Genomic DNA, 21,228 nt, shown 5'->3' on the forward strand with positions numbered 1-21,228 from the left:
GCACAACAGCGGTCGCCGTATTGACAATCCGTGGTGCTCCAGACATCACCACACTGTCCGTGTGGACACTTACCTTTGCTGCAACCAAGCCAGTTTCTTGACAGATGGCACCAGTAGTAGCTGTGCGACCGATCAAACAATATGGTAGATTCTGGAAAGTGGAAACAGACCAAAACCTGTAAATAAGACGAGAATAGGGAAAACTTCCACTTCATAAACCAGAACTAAGCTAATTCATTAGTCTTAGAAATATGCACCATAAAATTTAGTAAATAAGAGGATAAGAGAGTGACTCTCTGCTGCCGCAGCAGTGGAAGTCACAACGGCGGTCGCCGTATTGACAATCCGTGGTGCTCCAGACATCACCACACTGTCCGTGTGGACACTTACCTTTGCTGCAACCAAGCCAGTTTCTTGACAGATGGCACCAGTAGTAGCTGTGCGACCGACCAAACAATATGGTAGATTCTGGAAAGTGGAAACAGACCAAAACCTGTAAATAAGACGAGAATAGGGAAAACTTCCACTTCATAAACCAGAACTAAGCTAATTCATTAGTCTTAGAAATATGCACCGTAAAATTTAGTAAATAAGAGGATAAGAGAGTGACTCTCTGCTGCCGCAGCAGTGGAAGGCACAACGGCGGTCGCCGTATTGACAATCCGTGGTGCTCCAGACATCACCACACTGTCCGTGTGGACACTTACCTTTGCTGCAACCAAGCCAGTTTCTTGACAGATGGCACCAGTAGTAGCTGTGCGACCGATCAAACAATATGGTAGATTCTGGAAAGTGGAAACAGACCAAAACCTGTAAATAAGACGAGAATAGGGAAAACTTCCACTTCATAAACCAGAACTAAGCTAATTCATTAGTCTTAGAAATATGCACCATAAAATTTAGTAAATAAGAGGATAAGAGAGTGACTCTCTGCTGCCGCAGCAGTGGAAGTCACAACGGCGGTCGCCGTATTGACAATCCGTGGTGCTCCAGACATCACCACACTGTCCGTGTGGACACTTACCTTTGCTGCAACCAAGCCAGTTTCTTGACAGATGGCACCAGTAGTAGCTGTGCGACCGATCAAACAATATGGTAGATTCTGGAAAGTGGAAACAGACCAAAACCTGTAAATAAGACGAGAATAGGGAAAACTTCCACTTCATAAACCAGAACTAAGCTAATTCATTAGTCTTAGAAATATGCACCGTAAAATTTAGTAAATAAGAGGATAAGAGAGTGACTCTCTGCTGCCGCAGCAGTGGAAGGCACAACGGCGGTCGCCGTATTGACAATCCGTGGTGCTCCAGACATCACCACACTGTCCGTGTGGACACTTACCTTTGCTGCAACCAAGCCAGTTTCTTGACAGATGGCACCAGTAGTAGCTGTGCGACCGATCAAACAATATGGTAGATTCTGGAAAGTGGAAACAGACCAAAACCTGTAAATAAGACGAGAATAGGGAAAACTTCCACTTCATAAACCAGAACTAAGCTAATTCATTAGTCTTAGAAATATGCACCATAAAATTTAGTAAATAAGAGGATAAGAGAGTGACTCTCTGCTGCCGCAGCAGTGGAAGTCACAACGGCGGTCGCCGTATTGACAATCCGTGGTGCTCCAGACATCACCACACTGTCCGTGTGGACACTTACCTTTGCTGCAACCAAGCCAGTTTCTTGACAGATGGCACCAGTAGTAGCTGTGCGACCGACCAAACAATATGGTAGATTCTGGAAAGTGGAAACAGACCAAAACCTGTAAATAAGACGAGAATAGGGAAAACTTCCACTTCATAAACCAGAACTAAGCTAATTCATTAGTCTTAGAAATATGCACCGTAAAATTTAGTAAATAAGAGGATAAGAGAGTGACTCTCTGCTGCCGCAGCAGTGGAAGGCACAACGGCGGTCGCCGTATTGACAATCCGTGGTGCTCCAGACATCACCACACTGTCCGTGTGGACACTTACCTTTGCTGCAACCAAGCCAGTTTCTTGACAGATGGCACCAGTAGTAGCTGTGCGACCGATCAAACAATATGGTTGATTCTGGAAAGTGGAAACAGACCAAAACCTGTAAATAAGACGAGAATAGGGAAAACTTCCACTTCATAAACCAGAACTAAGCTAATTCATTAGTCTTAGAAATATGCACCATAAAATTTAGTAAATAAGAGGATAAGAGAGTGACTCTCTGCTGCCGCAGCAGTGGAAGTCACAACGGCGGTCGCCGTATTGACAATCCGTGGTGCTCCAGACATCACCACACTGTCCGTGTGGACACTTACCTTTGCTGCAACCAAGCCAGTTTCTTGACAGATGGCACCAGTAGTAGCTGTGCGACCGATCAAACAATATGGTAGATTCTGGAAAGTGGAAACAGACCAAAACCTGTAAATAAGACGAGAATAGGGAAAACTTCCATTTCATAAACCAGAACTAAGCTAATTCATTAGTCTTAGAAATATGCACCGTAAAATTTAGTAAATAAGAGGATAAGAGAGTGACTCTCTGCTGCCGCAGCAGTGGAAGGCACAACGGCGGTCGCCGTATTGACAATCCGTGGTGCTCCAGACATCACCACACTGTCCGTGTGGACACTTACCTTTGCTGCAACCAAGCCAGTTTCTTGACAGATGGCACCAGTAGTAGCTGTGCGACCGATCAAACAATATGGTAGATTCTGGAAAGTGGAAACAGACCAAAACCTGTAAATAAGACGAGAATAGGGAAAACTTCCACTTCATAAACCAGAACTAAGCTAATTCATTAGTCTTAGAAATATGCACCATAAAATTTAGTAAATAAGAGGATAAGAGAGTGACTCTCTGCTGCCGCAGCAGTGGAAGGCACAACAGCGGTCGCCGTATTGACAATCCGTGGTGCTCCAGACATCACCACACTGTCCGTGTGGACACTTACCTTTGCTGCAACCAAGCCAGTTTCTTGACAGATGGCACCAGTAGTAGCTGTGCGACCGACCAAACAATATGGTAGATTCTGGAAAGTGGAAACAGACCAAAACCTGTAAATAAGACGAGAATAGGGAAAACTTCCACTTCATAAACCAGAACTAAGCTAATTCATTAGTCTTAGAAATATGCACCATAAAATTTAGTAAATAAGAGGATAAGAGAGTGACTCTCTGCTGCCGCAGCAGTGGAAGTCACAACGGCGGTCGCCGTATTGACAATCCGTGGTGCTCCAGACATCACCACACTGTCCGTGTGGACACTTACCTTTGCTGCAACCAAGCCAGTTTCTTGACAGATGGCACCAGTAGTAGCTGTGCGACCGACCAAACAATATGGTAGATTCTGGAAAGTGGAAACAGACCAAAACCTGTAAATAAGACGAGAATAGGGAAAACTTCCACTTCATAAACCAGAACTAAGCTAATTCATTAGTCTTAGAAATATGCACCGTAAAATTTAGTAAATAAGAGGATAAGAGAGTGACTCTCTGCTGCCGCAGCAGTGGAAGGCACAACGGCGGTCGCCGTATTGACAATCCGTGGTGCTCCAGACATCACCACACTGTCCGTGTGGACACTTACCTTTGCTGCAACCAAGCCAGTTTCTTGACAGATGGCACCAGTAGTAGCTGTGCGACCGATCAAACAATATGGTAGATTCTGGAAAGTGGAAACAGACCAAAACCTGTAAATAAGACGAGAATAGGGAAAACTTCCACTTCATAAACCAGAACTAAGCTAATTCATTAGTCTTAGAAATATGCACCATAAAATTTAGTAAATAAGAGGATAAGAGAGTGACTCTCTGCTGCCGCAGCAGTGGAAGTCACAACGGCGGTCGCCGTATTGACAATCCGTGGTGCTCCAGACATCACCACACTGTCCGTGTGGACACTTACCTTTGCTGCAACCAAGCCAGTTTCTTGACAGATGGCACCAGTAGTAGCTGTGCGACCGACCAAACAATATGGTAGATTCTGGAAAGTGGAAACAGACTAAAACCTGTAAATAAGACGGGAATAGGGAAAACTTCCACTTCATAAACCAGAACTAAGCTAATTCATTAGTCTTAGAAATATGCACCATAAAATTTAGTAAATAAGAGGATAAGAGAGTGACATGAATAGGGTTGCCACCTGCCCCATTTTTATGGTTCCGTGCCTCAATCTGTAAAAACGAAAGCCTTGCAGGATCGCTTTGTTATCTATCTCAGTCCTACCATTTTTCTGAGCTTAGTTTAAAGTCACATTTTAAGTTCTACGGCCCTTTGGCGCTGTAAGCATTTTAAACTTCTAAGTCAATGCAATTAAGACATACTGGAAACCTCACTCATCAAAACCTACGGAATGCTGCGGATTCCACGTAGTGTCTACTCTTCCGGACATGTCCTAAAGTACAAACACTACGTGTAATCCGCAGTTGTGATACATTATATGCAAACTAAAGGTGGAAAGGGGGGAGGCGGAGGGAAGGGAAGGTAAGGGAAGGGATTACGATGTCAGCTGCATAGGGACATTACACGGTATACTTCTCGTTGACCTAGATCGAAAAAAATATTTATTTGGTATTTTTTGTCCATCTGTCCGTATTCTAAGACCCCTTTTCCTTTGGAACAGGTTGGCGAATCAAGTTCGTGTTAATGTCACATACTAAGAATTTATGGATCCTTGGTGGTGCAAAAATTTAAAGTTTTAAGTCAATATTTTGATAGTCGGAAACTCACTCATCAAAGCCTATAGGATACTTCTCGTTGACCTAGGAATTCGAGAAGAAGCAAGGTTTCTCAGTACAAATAAAGGAAAAAATCTGAAAATTATTAAACTGTAATTACATCACACGAAAAATATCTTTTTGCCACTGTATTCATCATTTTGATTTCCAGCTCCTAGTGTTGGCTGTGTATGCAGTAAAAATTGTTGGATGTGAGGTCCGCCAGTTGTTCAAAACATCTTTTTTCTCAGCACCCAAACATGTTTCGGCACCACTGTGGCTCATCAGTGGGTTTTCGTTTTTATTTATCCTGTAATGTGAACATTTTTGTTAAATGATTATAAAATTATGTGCATCTTTAGTTCAAACAACAGATCGTTTCTTTTTTTAAATACCTTTACATTTGGTGTGCATGAATTTTCTGGACCACTTGAGTGTTAATTACTACAGGTAGCTTGTCATCTGCAACCAAGCGATGTTGACGACAAAGTTTTTTGCTGGGAATTAATCTATCTTCTATCTTTATTCCAATAAACGAAACAATCAATATCATCACACAAAGATTAAAACAACAAGGAAACACACCAGACACACACGTCAGTGAAATAACAATCATACTCAAGGCCATAACATCACAAAATTATTTTGTATTCAACAAAGAATTTTATTCTCAACATAAAGGACTGCCAATGGGATCGCCAATCAGTGTCCTCCTAGCTAACATATTCATGAACAACCTGGAGTACATTATCTTCAGACACATAATAAAACCAAAAAACTACAAAGTTATGGACTGGCACCATTATGTCGATGACATAATATACCTGACTGATGAACCACATACACGCAGACAACAGCTACACAATGGAATAAACAACTTACACCCAAAAATTAACTAACAACACACTACACTTTCTAGATGTCACCACACATAAAACAAACAACACACACAACTTCACAATATTCAGGAAACCCACAACCACCAGCATCACCATTCACAGCCTATCAAACCATCAATTGACACACAAGCATGCAAACTTCAGAGTCATACTCCATAGATTAAACAGAACACCCATGAACAAACAGAACTACACACAAGAAGTAAACACAATAGAACAAATAGCAATAGGAAATGGTTATACTACCCATATGTTAGCCAAGTTAAATAAAAAATATGCAAACAGTACAAACATGAACGTACCACACACACACACACACACACACACACACACACACACACACACACATACAAATCCTCACCCAGCACAGAACAACACAAAACACAAACAATGACTACACACAGGACACAACAGAGCAACAACACATAAACAAAACAAAATGGCACGTACGCACCTACAATAACAAGATTGTTCACAGAATAGGCAACATATTAAAGAAACAGGGACTCCATTAGGAGATCAGAAAAAGATCAAAACACAAGAAATACCCATGGATAAATTTAACGGATCGGGAATATATGAACTCACATGCAACACTTGCCAGTTAATGTGCATAATAAAAACTTTGAGAAACTTCAAAAGCAGATATTCAGAACATCTCCGAGCTTTAAAAAGCAACAGCTCCTATAGCACATTTTCTGACCACCTTGTAGCCAACAATCACCACCCAACCATAATAGGAGCAGACTTAAGAATACTAAAACGCAGCCATAGCCTATACAGAAAACTAACCATTGAGGAAAACTTCTATATACAGAAGGCAATAGCAGAAGGAAAACAGGTCTTAAACGAATGCACTACACTCTGCCAGGGCACACTATTTAACACATTAAAGGAACTGTACAAATAAAAACAGCACAAACAAATAAAGTCTACACACACACACACACTCACACAAACACACACACACGCACATAGATAAAGTTGCAAACAAAATTCAAATTCGGTGCCGAACTCTCTGGTGAACAAATGAACACTGCCTGGGCTGGGACACACAACAAACCACAATCACACTGTGTTTTGGTGAAGAGAAAAGTGTTTTACTAACTTATTTGTGGAAAATACTTGTTATAGTTACGGGTGTATCACAATACCTCAGAATGATGCGGAGAATGGAAGTGCTTGCCACACGAAAACGTAAGTAAAAACGAATATAGGCGCGAAAACATCGCGACAAACTAAATTAAATCCTAGAAGATAGGTTGACTCCCAGCAAAAAACTTTGTCATCAACATCGTTTGGTTGCAGATGACAAGCTACCTGTAGTAATTAACACTCAAGTGGTCCAGAAAATTCATGCACACCAAATGTAAAGGTATTTACAAAAAGAAACGATCTGTTGTTTGAACTAAAGATGCACATGATTTTATAATCATTTAACAAAAATGTTCAAACTGCAGAATAAATAAAAACGAAAACCCACTGACGATGTCACAGTGGTGCCGAAACTTGTTTGGGCACTGAGAAAAAACGATGTTTTGCGTAACTGGCGGACTTCACATCCAACAGTACATTGCATTCATCGTAATAGACAAACATTACTGCATGCGAACGTAAAATTAACGTCGTTTTTATGTTCTGGTAAGTAAACAAAAATGTTTCTGAGGAATTTTGATATGTCCTTGGAATTCCTGGGACCGATGTGTTGCCAGTATCGATGTGGATAACATGAAAAAATTGTTGATTCTCGACGCTCAAGATGGGTGAACTACATATGTGCGTAACAACGTTTGTACGGAAGCCTCAGTGTACGAGTCCCACTCGCTCTTGTCCAAGTTTTATACGGGATGTTCCCTAATTTAGGGCAGAAATTTGTGCCCCTTTTCATTTGCATTTGACCCGTAAAATTAGATGAAGCCAAGATTTGTATAAAAGATAACACTTACCACAGCTCGGTTGTATTGTCAAACGGCAAACCAAGGTATTCCGTTTAATACCGTTGCGAACTCTGTAGTTGAATAGCTAAACTTGTCATTTTCAGTGTCTGGGGTTAAGCAGCAGTCGAATGTTGTTCGACGTATGTTCCAAATGCATCATTCTGACGAAAATGTCGGCTTGGGAAGAAAGTAAATATTTTGAGGTTAAATTTCTGTTATTTTTCCCTTACATTATTGTAATTAATTAAGAAATTTCAACTCTGTTGCTGAATATATAATCTTTGTATTTTCTAACATATTTTAACAACTCTTTCACATCTCCAAGTATGTGACTCATTTTTGTGAAATGTCCCTTATTTATAACATTTTGTACCTTATTTCATTGTTGTAAATATGGAAACACTTGAACTGCAATCTATGTGCTCATCCAAAAGGTCTAATTGAGGAAGCTTTTCTTCCAGCAGAGGCCTAAGGGCATCGTAACGTATGGCTAGACAGAGAAGGGAATGTGAATGTATTACGACACGTTCTCTTGCCACGGCAAAGCATATACAGCCAGTGATTCCAATGCCTAGAAAGTATGCAGGGTGAAGGGAACACGTCTGAAGAAACGGTCTGTGGAGCCATGATATTATCAGAGAAATTAAACTGGCAATTGAGAGGCAGCTAGAGAGTTGCAGCTAATTGTAAGAGAGTTACGTGGCGGCAAAGCACACAGGTGTAGTTTTTAGGTGAGCTCTCTCACGCCTTGATATTTACACTAGGTGCACTACATAGCAGTCCTGTGTGACTGTGGATGACTGCAACGCAATACCAACAACATCCTTTTTCTGGAGACAATCAATTCAGTTAATTACCGTGAGATAATGTTACTGAGCGATATGAAAAATGAGAGGAAACACTTTGCTTGTTTAATTAACATAGACAGTGACAGGGAATACATAACCTGTTTAATTAGCACTGAGGAACGTAGAAGAGACATACGTGTAAATGGTGGAAAGATATAGTGCGGAAATGGCGCAGGCTAATTACTAGAGACCAGAAAGCGATGAGTATCATAATATTCGAAGGCCTTGAGAAACACCGCCACTTTGCACGTGTTGCTGCTGACGTCTTTCAGTCAGTCGTAAAAGGCTGAACACCTACTACCACACACTGAGACCAAGGAGGTGCCCGGAATTTATTAACGGCCGCTGTTGATTTCGTGTGACAGGAGTCACCTCGGTTAGGCGCTTGAACGTTTGGTGCCAACTTCTACACGAATCATAAGACACCATTCTCAAAACTGAGACAACCCGCAGATGCTAAGCTCATCATTGGCCGAAATCTCCCACTGTGTACCACTCTTAGACAAACGTAGAGACGCGGCGTAACTCGGCCACTTATGATGGACCGAGATGGGAGGTAGATGTGTTTTGCTGAAGCTCTAGGAGATGATTACCGTCGGTAGCGTAAGAGGCTCTACGAAGTGCATCACGCAGGGATGAATGGAAAACTGATCAGTCTCCTGCACGGGATGTAGCATTAGCTAGGTAGGTTTAGAATATTTTTTTTTTTTTGGTCATCAGTCTACTGACTGGTTTGATGCGGCCCGCCACTAATTCCTTTCCTGTGCCAACCTCTTCATCTCAGAGTAGCACTTGCAACCTACGTCCTCAATTATTGGCTTGACGTATTCCAATCTCTGTCTTCCTCTACAGTTTTTGCCTTCTACAGCTCCTTCTAGTACCATGGAAGTCATTCCCTCGTGTCTTAGCAGATGTCCTATCATCCTGTCCCTTCTCCTTATCAGTGTTTTCCACATATTCCTTTCCTCTCCGATTCTGCGTAGAACCTCCTCATTCCTTACCTTATCAGTCCATCTAATTTTCAACATTCGTCTATAGCACCACATCTCAAATGCTTCGATTCTCTTCTGTTCCGGTTTTCCCAGTCCATGTTTCACTACCATACAATGCTGTACTCCAGACGTACGTCCTCAGAAATTTCTTCCTCAAATTAAGGCCGGTATTTGATATTAGTAGACTTCTCTTGGCCAGAAATGCCTTTTTTTGCCATATCGAGTCTGCTTTTGATGTCCTCCTTGCTCCGTCCGTCATTGGTTATTTTACTGCCTAGGTAGCAGAATTCCTTAACTTCATTGACTTCGTGACCATCAATCCTGATGTTAAGTTTCTCGCTGTTCTCATTTCTACTACTTCTCATTACCTTCGTCTTTCTCCGATTTACTCTTGAACCATACTGTATACTCATTAGACTGTTCATTCCGTTCAGCAGATCACTTTCATTCAGGATAGCAATGTTACCAGCGAATCGTATCATTGATATCCTTTCACCTTGTATTTTAATTCCACTCCTGAACCTTTCTTTTATTTCCATCATTGCTTCCTCGATGTACAGATTGAAGAGTAGGGGCGAAAGGCTACAGCCTTGTCTTAGTCCCTTCTTAATATGAGCACTTCGTTCTTGATCGTCCACTCTTATTATTCCTTCTTGGTTGTTGTACATATTGTATATGACCCGTCTCCCCCTATAGCTTACCCCTACTTTTTTCAGAATCTTGAACAATTTGCACCATTTTATATTGTCGAACGCTTTTTCCAGGTCGACAAATCCTATGAACGTGTCTTGATTTTTCTTTAGCCCTGCTTTCATTATTAGCCGTAACGTCAGAATTGCCTCTCTCGTGCCTTTACTTTTCCTAAAGCCAAACTGATCGTCAACTAGCGCATTCTCAATTTTCTTTTCCATTCTTCTGTATATTATTCTTGTAAGCAGCTTTGATGCATGAGCTGTTAGGCTGATTGTGCGATAATTCTCGCACTTGTCAGCTCTTGCCGTCTTCGGAATTGTGTGGATGATGCTTTTCCGAAAGAAAGATGGTATGTCGCCAGACTCATATATTCTACACACCAACGTGAATAGTCGTTTTGTTGCCACTTCCCCTAATGATTTTAGAAATTCTGATGGAATGTTATCTATCCCTTCTGCCTTATTTGACCGTAAGTCCTCCAAAGCTCTTTTAAATTTCGATTCTAATACTGGATCCCCTATCTCTTCTAAATCGTCTCCTGTTTCTTCTTCTATCACATCAGACAAATCTTCACCCTCATAGAGGCTTTCAATGTATTCTTTCCACCTATCTGCTCTCTCCTCTGCATTTAACAGTGGAATTCCCGTTGCACTCTTAATGTTACCACCTTTGCTTTTAATGTATTGACGTTCCTGTATGCTGAGTCTGTCCTTCCGACAATCATATCTTTTTCGATGTCTTCACATTTTTCCTGCAGCCATTTCGTTTTAGCTTCCCAGCACTTCGTATTTATGTCATTCCTCAGCGACTTGTATTTCTGTATTCCTGATTTTCCCGGAACATGTTTGCAATTCCTCCTTTCATCAATCAACTGCAGTATTTCTTCTGTTACCCATGGTTTCTTCGCAGCTACCTTCTTTGTACGTATGTTTTCCTTCCCAACTTCTGTGATGGCCCTTTTTAGAGACGTCCATTCCTCTTCAACTGTGTTGCCTACTGCGCTACTCCTTATTGCTGTATATATAGCGTTAGAGAACTTCAAACGTATCTCGTCATTCCTTAGAACTTCCGTATCCCACTTCTTTGCGTATTGATTTTTCCTGAATAATGTCTTGAACTTCAGCCTACTCTTCATCACTACTATATTGTGATCTGAGTCTATATCTGCTCCTGGGTATGCCTTAAAATCCAATATCTGATTTCGGAATCTCTGTCTGACCATGATGTAATTTAATGGCAATCTTCCCGTATCTCCCGGCCTTTTCCAAGTATACCTCCTCCTCTTGTGATGCTTCAACAGGGTATTCGCTATTACTAGCTGAAACTTGTTACAGAACTCAATTAGTCTTTCCCCTCTTTCATTCCTTGTCCCTAGCCCATATTCTCCAGTAACCTTTTCTTGTACTCCTTCCCCTACAACTGCATTCCAGTCGCCCATGACTATTAGATTTTCGTCCCCCTTTACATACTGCATTACCCTTTCAATATCCTCATACACTTTCTCTATCTGTTCATCTTCAGCTTGCGACGTCGGCATGTATACCTGAACTATCGTTGTCGGTGTTGGCCTGCTGTCGATTCTGATTAGAACAACCCGGTCACTGAACTGTTCACAGTAACACACCCTCTGCCCTACCTTCCTATTCATAACAAATCCTACACCTGTTATACCATTTTCTGCTGCTGTTGATATTACCCGATAGTCATCTGACCAGAAATCCTTGTCTTCCTTCCACTTCATTTCACTGACCCCTACTATATCTAGATTGAGCCTTTGCATTTCCCTTTTCAGATTTTCTAGTTTCCCTACCACGTTCAAGCTTCTGACATTCCACGACCCGACTCGTAGAACGTTATCCATTCGTTGATTATTCAATCTTTTTCTAATGATAACCTCCTCCTTGGCAGTCCCATCCCGGAGATCCGAATGGGGGACTATTTTGTAATCTTTTTCCAATGGAGAGATAATCATGACACTTCTTTAACTACAGGCCACATGTCCTGTGGATACACGTTACGTGTCTTTAATGCAGTGGTTTCCATTGCCTTCTGCATCCTCATGTCGTTGATCATTGCTGATTCTTCCGCCTTTAGGGGCAATTTCCCATCCGTAGGACAAGAGAGTGCCCTGAACCTCTATCGGCTCCTCCGCCCTCTTTGACAAGGCCGTTGGCAGAATGAGGCTGACTTATTATGCCGGAAGTCTTCGGCTGCCAATGCTGATTATTTATCAAAATCTAGGCGGGGATCGAACCCCGGACCGAAGACGTTTTGATTATGAGTCAAAGACGCTACCCCTAGACCACGGGTATTTTACAATAATACATATCAAAAAATCTGGAATACATATAAGTTGTATCACATTGCGTGTTTTTCACTCTTTCTTTAAAAGTTATTAAGTGCTTTTGGTTATGTATTATATCCAGCTACCAATTTTTTTCTTCTTTTTTTCGCGAGAGTCATCAGTCTTCCGAGTGCTTTGACACAGCCAGCCACAATTCCCTTTTCATCCCAGAGTAGCACCTACGCCCTCAGTTGTTTACTGGCTGTATTCCAACATCTGTTTTCTTATGAAGTTTTTATCCCTCTAGTACCATGGAAGTTATTCCCTGATGTCTTAACAGATGTCTTGTCATCTTCTCCCTTCTTCTTGTCAGTGTTTTCCATATATTCCTTTCCTCACCGATTCTATGGTTAAGCTCCTCATTCCTCACATTTTCATTCCACCTAATTTTCAACATCATTCTCTAGCGCATCTCCATTCTCAGAAATGTCTTCCTTAAATTAAGGCCTATGTTTGATGCTAGTAGACTCCTCTTGGAAAGGAATGCCCATTTTGCCAGTGATAGCCTGTTTTTTATATTATCCTTGCTCCATTAATCACACGTTATCTTGTTGCCCAGGTAGCAGAATTTCTTAACTCCATCGACATCGCCATCACAAATTTTGATGTTAAATATTTCGCTGTTATCATTTCTGCTACCTCTCATTACCCTTTGACTAGAAGAAGGGATCGGTTGGTAGGACATGTTCTGAGGCATCAAGGGATAACCAATTTAGTACTGGGGGCAGCGTGGGAGGGTAAAAATCATAGAGGGAGATCAAGAAATGAATACACTAAGCAGATTCAGAAGGATGTAGGTTGCAGTAGGTACTGGGAGATGAAAAAGCTTGCACAGGATAGAGTAGCATGGAGAGCTGCAGCAAAGCAGTCTCTCGACTGAAGACCACAACAACAACAACAACAACTCATTACCCTTGTATTTCTTCAATTTACTCTCAATCCATATTCTGTAGTCATTAGACCGTTTATACCATTCAGCAGATCCTATAATTCTTCTTCGCTTTCACTGAGGATAGCAACGTCGTCAGCAAATCTCATTATTGATATCCTTTCCCCTTAAATTCTAATACCACGCTTGAACCCTTCTTTTGTTTCCGCCATTGCTTCTTCGATGTATGTATGGAACACTAGCGGAAAAATACTACATTCCTGTTATCCCCTTTCTTTAAATCTGAGCACATCGTACTTTCATTTTTATTGTTCCCTCTTGGTTCTTTTACACTTTGTACATAACCCGTCTCTCCCTATAACTTACCCGTAATTTTCATCAGAATTTCGAACATCTTGCTCTGATTTACACTGTATAAAGCTTTTTCCTTGTCTACAAATCCTGTGAACTTGACTTGATTTTTTTTTCAGTCTTGCTTCCATTATCATACGCAACGCCAGAACTGCATCTCTGGTGCCTTTCCCTTTCTTAAAGTTAATCGGCTAGTCATCTAAGAGTCAATTTTATTTCCATTATTCTGTATATACTCTTGTCAGCAACTTAGATGCGTGAACTGTTTTTCTGCATCTACATCCACATCATACCGCGCAAGCAACCTAATGGTGCGTGACGGAGGTACCACTATCTGATCCCTCCAACCCTGTTCCACTCGCGAATAGTGCGTGGCAAGAATGCTTGTCGGTAAGCCTCTGTATTGGCTCTAATTTCTCCAATTTTCTCCTCGTGGTCAATGCGCGAGATGTATGTGGGGGAAAGTAATATGTTGTCCGAATCCTCCTGAAAAGTGCTCTCGCGAAATTTCAACAGTAAATCTCTCTGTCATGAACAACGCCTCTCTTGTAACGTCTGTCAGTGGCGTTAATTTAGCACCTCCGTAACACTCTCTCGCCAGCTAAATGATACCGTGACGAAACGCGCCGCTGTTCGTAGGATCTTCTCTATCAGTGCTACCAGACAGGGATCCCAAATAGATGAACAAAAGAATCGGACGAACAAGCACCTTATAAGCCAGTTCTTTCGTCCGTGAGTTACATTTCCTTAAGAGTCTTCTGATGAGTCTGAGTCTGGTGTCTGCTTTTCTCACTATCTACTCTATGTGGTCATTCCACTTCAGGTCGCTCTGGATATTTTACGGCAGACGCTGTCTCCAGCTGTTTGTCATCAACAGTGTAGCTGTACAGTAGTGGATTTCTTTTGCTATGTATGCGCAATATGTTACATTTATTTACGTTCAGGGTCAACTGCCACAGTTTGCAACATTCATAAATTCTCTGATGGCCGTTCTCCAAATTAATACTATCTTCTGGCGTTGTTGCTTTGTTACAGGCAATCGCATGGTCTGCGAACAGCCTTAGAGAGCATCGAAGCTTTCTGTGAGTTCTGTCTGCAAGAAAGTCTTGAATCCAATCGCCGCAAGTCTGCTCCGATACTCAGTAAGCTCCTATTTTTTTTATTAAATAGCATTGAGGGGCAGTGTCAAATGTATTACTGAACTCAAGGAACACGGCATCAACCTGAGAGCCGTTGTCCACTGCTTTGTGGATCTCATGGAGGAACAGATGGAGCTGAGTTCCGCAGGATCTCTGTTTGCGGAATCCATGTTGATTTTTACAGAGGAGATCTTCATTTTCCAAAAACGTCAAAATTCATGTGCATAAAACATGTTGCATAATTCTACAACAGATTGAAGTCAGCCATATAGGTCTATAATTGTGTGGATCTGTCTTACGGCCTTTCTTAAAAACGGGAAGACCTGCTCTTTTTCCAGTCGTTAGGTACCTTTCGTTGCTCAACCGATAGAAGGGGACGCCTTTCAGTCGGCCGCTGTGGCGGTGCGGTTCTAGGCGTTTCAGTCCGGCACCGCGCGAGTGCTACGGTCGCAGGTTCGAATCCTGCCATGGGTATGGATGTGTGTGATGTCCTTAGGTTAGTTAGGTTTAAGTAGTTCTAGGGGACTGATGACCTCAGATGTTAAGTCTAATAGTGATCAGAGCCATTTGAACCATTTTTTAAACTCCTTTCACTACTAAGCGATTGTACCTGCTTTTCAATTCCGCGATCGGTTATCTTAATATGTGCTATTTCGACGTCCATACGATGATTGAAAGGAGGGATAGTGTTACGAAGTTATGCGGTGAAACAACGTCGGAAGACCGAATTCAGTACTTCGGCCTTCTCTCTGTAATCTTCCGTTACGGTGCCGGTGTGGTAGGTAAGAGAATCAACAGATGATTTTGAGCCACTTACTGATTTTACATACGACCAAAATCTCTTAGTGTTTTTACTCAGGTCGGTTGACAACGTCTTACTTTCAAAATCATTGAACGCTTATCTCATCGTTCTCCTTACGCTTATTTTCGCTTCGTTCAGCTTTTGTTTGTCAGCTAGGTTTTTACTTCTCTGGAATCAAAGTGCTCTTTGTTTACGTAGTGCTTCTCTCACACGACAATTAAAGCGTGGTTTATCTTTCCTGTCCCTTACTCCCTTACTCGGATCATACTTGTCCAGGGCATATGGAACGACGGCTTCGAATTTTTTCCATCTGTTCTGCACATGTTCGTCCTCATCACCGAATATTTGATGTTGACTGCTGAGATATTCTGAAATTTGTATCCTGTCACCCTTTCTGAGCAAATATATCTTACTACCTCTCTTAACATTCCTTGTAGGACCCGTCGTCATAGATGCTGTCACAACATTATAATCGCTAACAACTTCCTCTACGTTAACTGATTCGATATGTTCAAATCTGTTTGTTGCCAGGAGGTCTATGACGTTATCCTCACAAGTTAGTTATCTAACTATCTGCTCAAGGTAATTTTCGGACAAGACATCCAGAATCTGACTCTGTGGATGGCTCAAATGGCTCTGAGCACTATGGGACTCATCAGCTGAGGTCATCAGTCCACTAGAACTTAGAACTACTTAAACCTATCTAACCTAAGGACAGCACACACATCCATGCCCGAGGCAGGATTCGAACCTGCGACCGTAGCGGTCGCGCGGTTCCAGACTAAAGCGCCTAGAACCGCTCACCCACACCGGCCGGCGAACTGTGTGGATGATATTTTTTCGAAAGTCTGATGGTATATCACTAGACTCATACACTCACCACACCAACATGAATAACTGATATTTCCCCCAAAGATTTTAGAAATTCCGATGGAATGTTAGCTATTCCTTCTGCCTTATTTGATCGTAAGTCTTTCAAAGCTCTTTTAAATTCTTATTTTAGTATTGGATCCCATACTCTTCCCTATCGACTACTGTTTCTTCTTCAGTCACGTCGTGAGGCAAGTCCTTCCCGCAACAGAGGCCTTCAGTGTACTTCTTCCACATATTCGCCATCTCCCCTGCATTTAAAACCGGAATTCCCATTGCAATCTTAATGTTACTGGCAACCATATCACCTTAGCTTCATCGCACTTCCTATTTGTTTCATTACTAAATGACTTATATTTCTGTATAACAGAACTTCCCCGAACATTTTTGTACTTCCTTTTTTCGTCTATCATCTGAAGTATTTGTTCTGTTATACTTGGTTTTTTAGCAGTTATCTTCCTGGCACCTATGTTTTTCTACCAGTTTCTGGCATTTATATTCATCCAGAATTTGAGAATAAGAGAACTTAGCGATTTACAACATAGTTTACTCATAATTGCAAGGTTTCACGAAACTTATTCTCGCTGACACCCACGCCACAAAACGATGGAAGGGAAAAAAAATATCGCTTACTACATTTTCGATTTTCGTGCATCAGGAGTGACGTTTTAGTTTCTTACTTCTTTACTACTACCTCTATTCACAATATATATTTTTACACAGAATTCAAATGTACCACTGAATGTATCTGCCAAAATGTTACGTCGTAAACATAGAGATGCATGGAAAACTACATTTTGCTTGGATTGGAACGCAAATTACACTGATTTTCTTCGTCCAATGTTTCTAATAAGAGCACTTAGCGACTTCCAATAAACTCTATTCAGAATTTCCAAAATTTTCTGAACTTTTTCTCTCTTACATATTAACTTCAAATATTTAACACACTAACTCAATTTTAATCGAATTTTTGAAGCTGTTCTATACACACGAATTAGATTCTTCAAGGAATCTGTGGTTTATTCGAAATTAAGTAATTGCTGTTTCTAAAAATGGAAACTTTTGTCCTCTAATGTACAGCAATAGGGTTGATGAAATGTCCTGGTGACAGTGCAAAGCTTTTGAATTGCATGTCCAAAAAATACATATGTAGCGCTATGGGCTCTTGACGTTTCATCAAGACGGTTTCTAACAGATAATAGGTTTTGAGAGTGGAGAGTGGAGTCTACTTGACCTATAGAGTATCTGACTTCAGTTCTCTGAACCGTTCGTGATTGTACGATATAAAATTAATTGTTGGTAAGGCGGGTGCCAGGTTGAGATTCATTGGGAGAAAAAAAATGGCTCTGAGCACTATGGGACTTAACATCTGTGATCATCAGTCCCCTAGAACTTAGAACTACTTAAACCAAACTAACCTAAGGACATCACACACATCCATGCCCGAGGCAGGATTCGAACCTGCGACCGTAGCGGTCACGCGGTTCAGGACTGAAGCGCCTAGAACCGCTCGGCCACACCCGCCGGCCCATTGGGAGAGTCCTTAGAAAATGTAGTCTATCAACAATGGAGGTGGCTTACAAAACACTCGTTCGACCTATACTTGAGTATTGCTCATCAGTGAGGGATCCGTACCAGGTCGGCTTGACAGAGTAGATAGAGAAGATCCAAAGAAGAGCGGCGCGTTTCGTCACAGGGTTATTTGGTAAGCGTGATTGCTTTACGGAGATGTTTAGCAAACTCAAGTGGCAGACTCTGCAAGAGAGGCGCTCTGCATCGCGGTGTAGCTTGCTGTCCAGGTTTCGAGAGGGTGCGTTTCTGCATGAGGTATCGAATATATTGCTTCCCCCAAATTATACCACTCGAGGAGGTCACGAATGTAAAATTAGAGAGATTCGAGCGCGCACGGAGGCTTTCCGGCAGTCGTTCTTCCCGCGAACCATACGCGACTGGAAGAGGAAAGAGAGGTAATGACAGTGGCACGTAAAGTGTCCTCCGCCACACACCGTTGGGTGGCTTGCGGAGTATAAATGTAGATGTAGATGTACGATAATGTGTGTAAAATGAGACACTTTGTAACACAGTAACTCAGTGGGCTACCAAATGTTTTCCATGTTATTTTAGTTTTCGATGAATTTTTTCCTATGAATAAAAGTTTCTAAATAAGTGTGCTATTGTTTGTACGATGAAATTGAATGTTTTCTCATTGTAAAGTTAAATACATTTTAGTTGTAAGCTAGTCGCAAGCAGACACTCTGGCTTAGTCAGCGCGATTCGATGTTATGAGAGAGTATAGTGTGCTGGCAGTTGCATTGTCGCTGGGAGTGGAGTACACTCAGAGCAGAAAATAGGAGAGAGTTGAGAGGGTTGAGTGTAGTCGTGTTGCGCCTTTTTTGTTGAGAATTGTTCGTAAAGCAGAGGAGGTAATGTATGTAACGGCTCGGCGTACGTTTGGTGTAGACGGGCGGAGTATGTGGCATTAAATGGACCCAGTATAACTATCGCAAGAGGATGCAAGTTAACTCGAAGAGTACTACGAGCCCAATTCATTTGCTACGGAGCTACGAGAAGAAGAGTCTGTGCCACACATTGTCAACGAACAATGCGTTGCATTTCATCGACGACATCTCAACCTGAAGTGAGATTCAGCTAATAACTTGGTGAGGTTCGTATATGACTTGTCAGCGTCATTTTGTGTTTGAATAATACCAAGTTATACCAAAGTAATGACTATAGCACACATGCTTTCCATTAATGATGATCCGAGAGAGTTATAACGATTATAGAATTTTTTGTTAAAGAAATAATAGTAATTATAGTCTCAATAATTTGCAAAACAATAATTAACGAAAGTGCTTCTGTCTAGTAAACAGAAATTTGAAAGATAGTGCTTAATAAAGTTCAGTAAACGATATTTTTTGTGTTACTTTTTTTCATGGACTGGTTTTCTTTTGTACAGAAATGCAATCAGTCAGCAATGCGTGTTAACATATTAAGGCAATTTTAGTAGTAATTGCACAAAGTGATATGAAGTAATTGTTACTGAATAGCAATAAAAGTTGAAGGTACAAGAAACCTATGAGTCAGTAAACTCATTTCACGAACTTTGCCATTCTTTTACAATCGAAATTATGACTTAGCAAATTACGTAACTGTAACTCACAGAAAAGTGATTATTGAATAATACTGCGAAATACTAAATGTCTTCTTCCAAAGCTGTTTCACAGAGGAAGACTGCACTGTGCTTCCTTTTCTAGATTGTCGCACAGTTGACAAAATGGTAGATATCGAAGTAGACGACAGAGGGATAAAGAAACAATTAAAATCACTCAAAAGAGGAAAGGCCGCTGGTCCTGATGTGATACCAGTTCGATTTTACACAGAGTACGCGAAGGAACTTGCCCCCCTTCTTGCAGCGGTGTACCTTAGGTCTCTAGAAGAGCGAAGCGTTCCAAAGGATTGGAAAAGGGCACAGGTCATCCCCGTTTTCAAGAAGGGACGTCGAACAGATGTTCAGAACTATAGACCTATATCTCTAACGTCGATCAGTTGTAGAATTTTGGAACACGTATTGTGTTCGAGTATAATGTCTTTTCTGGAGACTAGAAATCTACTCTGGTTGAATCAGCATGGGTTTCGAAAAAGACGGTCGTGTGAAGCCCAGCTCGCGCTATTCGTCCACGAGACTCAGAGGGCCTTAGACACGGGTTCACAGGTAGATGCCGTGTTTCTTGACTTCCGCAAGGCGTTTGACACAGTTCACCACAGTCGTTTAATGAACAAAGTAAGAGCATATGGACTATCAGATCAATTGTGCGATTGGATTGAGGAGTTCCTAGATAACAGAACGCAGCATGTCATTCTCAATGGAGAGAAGTCTTCCGAAGTAAGAGTGATTTCAGGTGTGCCGCAGGGGAGTGTCATAGGACCGTTGCTATTCACAATATACATAAATGACCTGGTGGATGACATCGGAAGTTCACTGAGGCTTTTTGCAGATGATGCTGTGGTGTATCGAGAGGTTGCAACAATGGAAAGTTGTACTGAAATGCAGGAGGATCTGCAGCGAATTGACGCATGGTGCACGGAATGGCAATTGAATCTCAATGTAGACAAGTGTAATGTGATGCGAATACATAGAAAGATACGTCCCTTATCATTTAGCTACAAAATAGCAGGTCAGCAACTGGAAGCAGTTAATTCCATAAATTATCTGGGAGTACGCATTAGGAGTGATTTTAAATGGAATGATCATATAAAGTTGATCGTCGGTAAAGCAGATGCCAGACTGAGATTCATTGCAAGAATCCTAAGGAAATGCAATCCGACAACAAAGGAAGTAGGTTACAGTACGCTTGCTCGCCCAATGCTTGAATACTGCTCAGCAGTGTGGGATCCGCACCAGGTAGGGTTGATAGAAGAGATAGAGAAGATCCAACGGAGAGCAGCGCGCTTCGTTACAGGATCATTTAGTAATTGCGAAAGCGTTACAGAGATGATAGATAAACTCCAGTGGAATACTCTGCAGGAGAGACGCTCAGTAGCTCGGTACGGGCTTTTGTTAAAGTTTCGAGAACATACTTTCACCGAAGAGTCAAGCAGTATATTGCTCCCTCCTACGTATATCTCGCGAAGAGACCATGAGGATAAAATCAGAGAGATTAGAGCCCACACAGAAGCATACCGACAATCCTTCTTTCCACGTACAATACTGGAATAGAAGGGAGGACCGATAGAGGTACTCAGGGTACCCTCCACCACACACCGTCAGGTGGC

General features: G+C 41.6%; 1 protein-coding gene across 3 annotated transcripts in view; it reads left to right on the top strand.

The window, feature by feature from the left end:
* Window positions 1–21,228, top strand: part of LOC126355746 (mpv17-like protein) — a 227,836-nt gene that overhangs the window by 135,368 nt on the left and 71,240 nt on the right. The gene's annotated exons all lie outside the window — the stretch shown is intronic.

Source organism: Schistocerca gregaria, chromosome 3 (genome assembly GCF_023897955.1).
Source record: "Schistocerca gregaria isolate iqSchGreg1 chromosome 3, iqSchGreg1.2, whole genome shotgun sequence".
Lineage (NCBI taxonomy): Eukaryota > Metazoa > Arthropoda > Insecta > Orthoptera > Acrididae > Schistocerca > Schistocerca gregaria.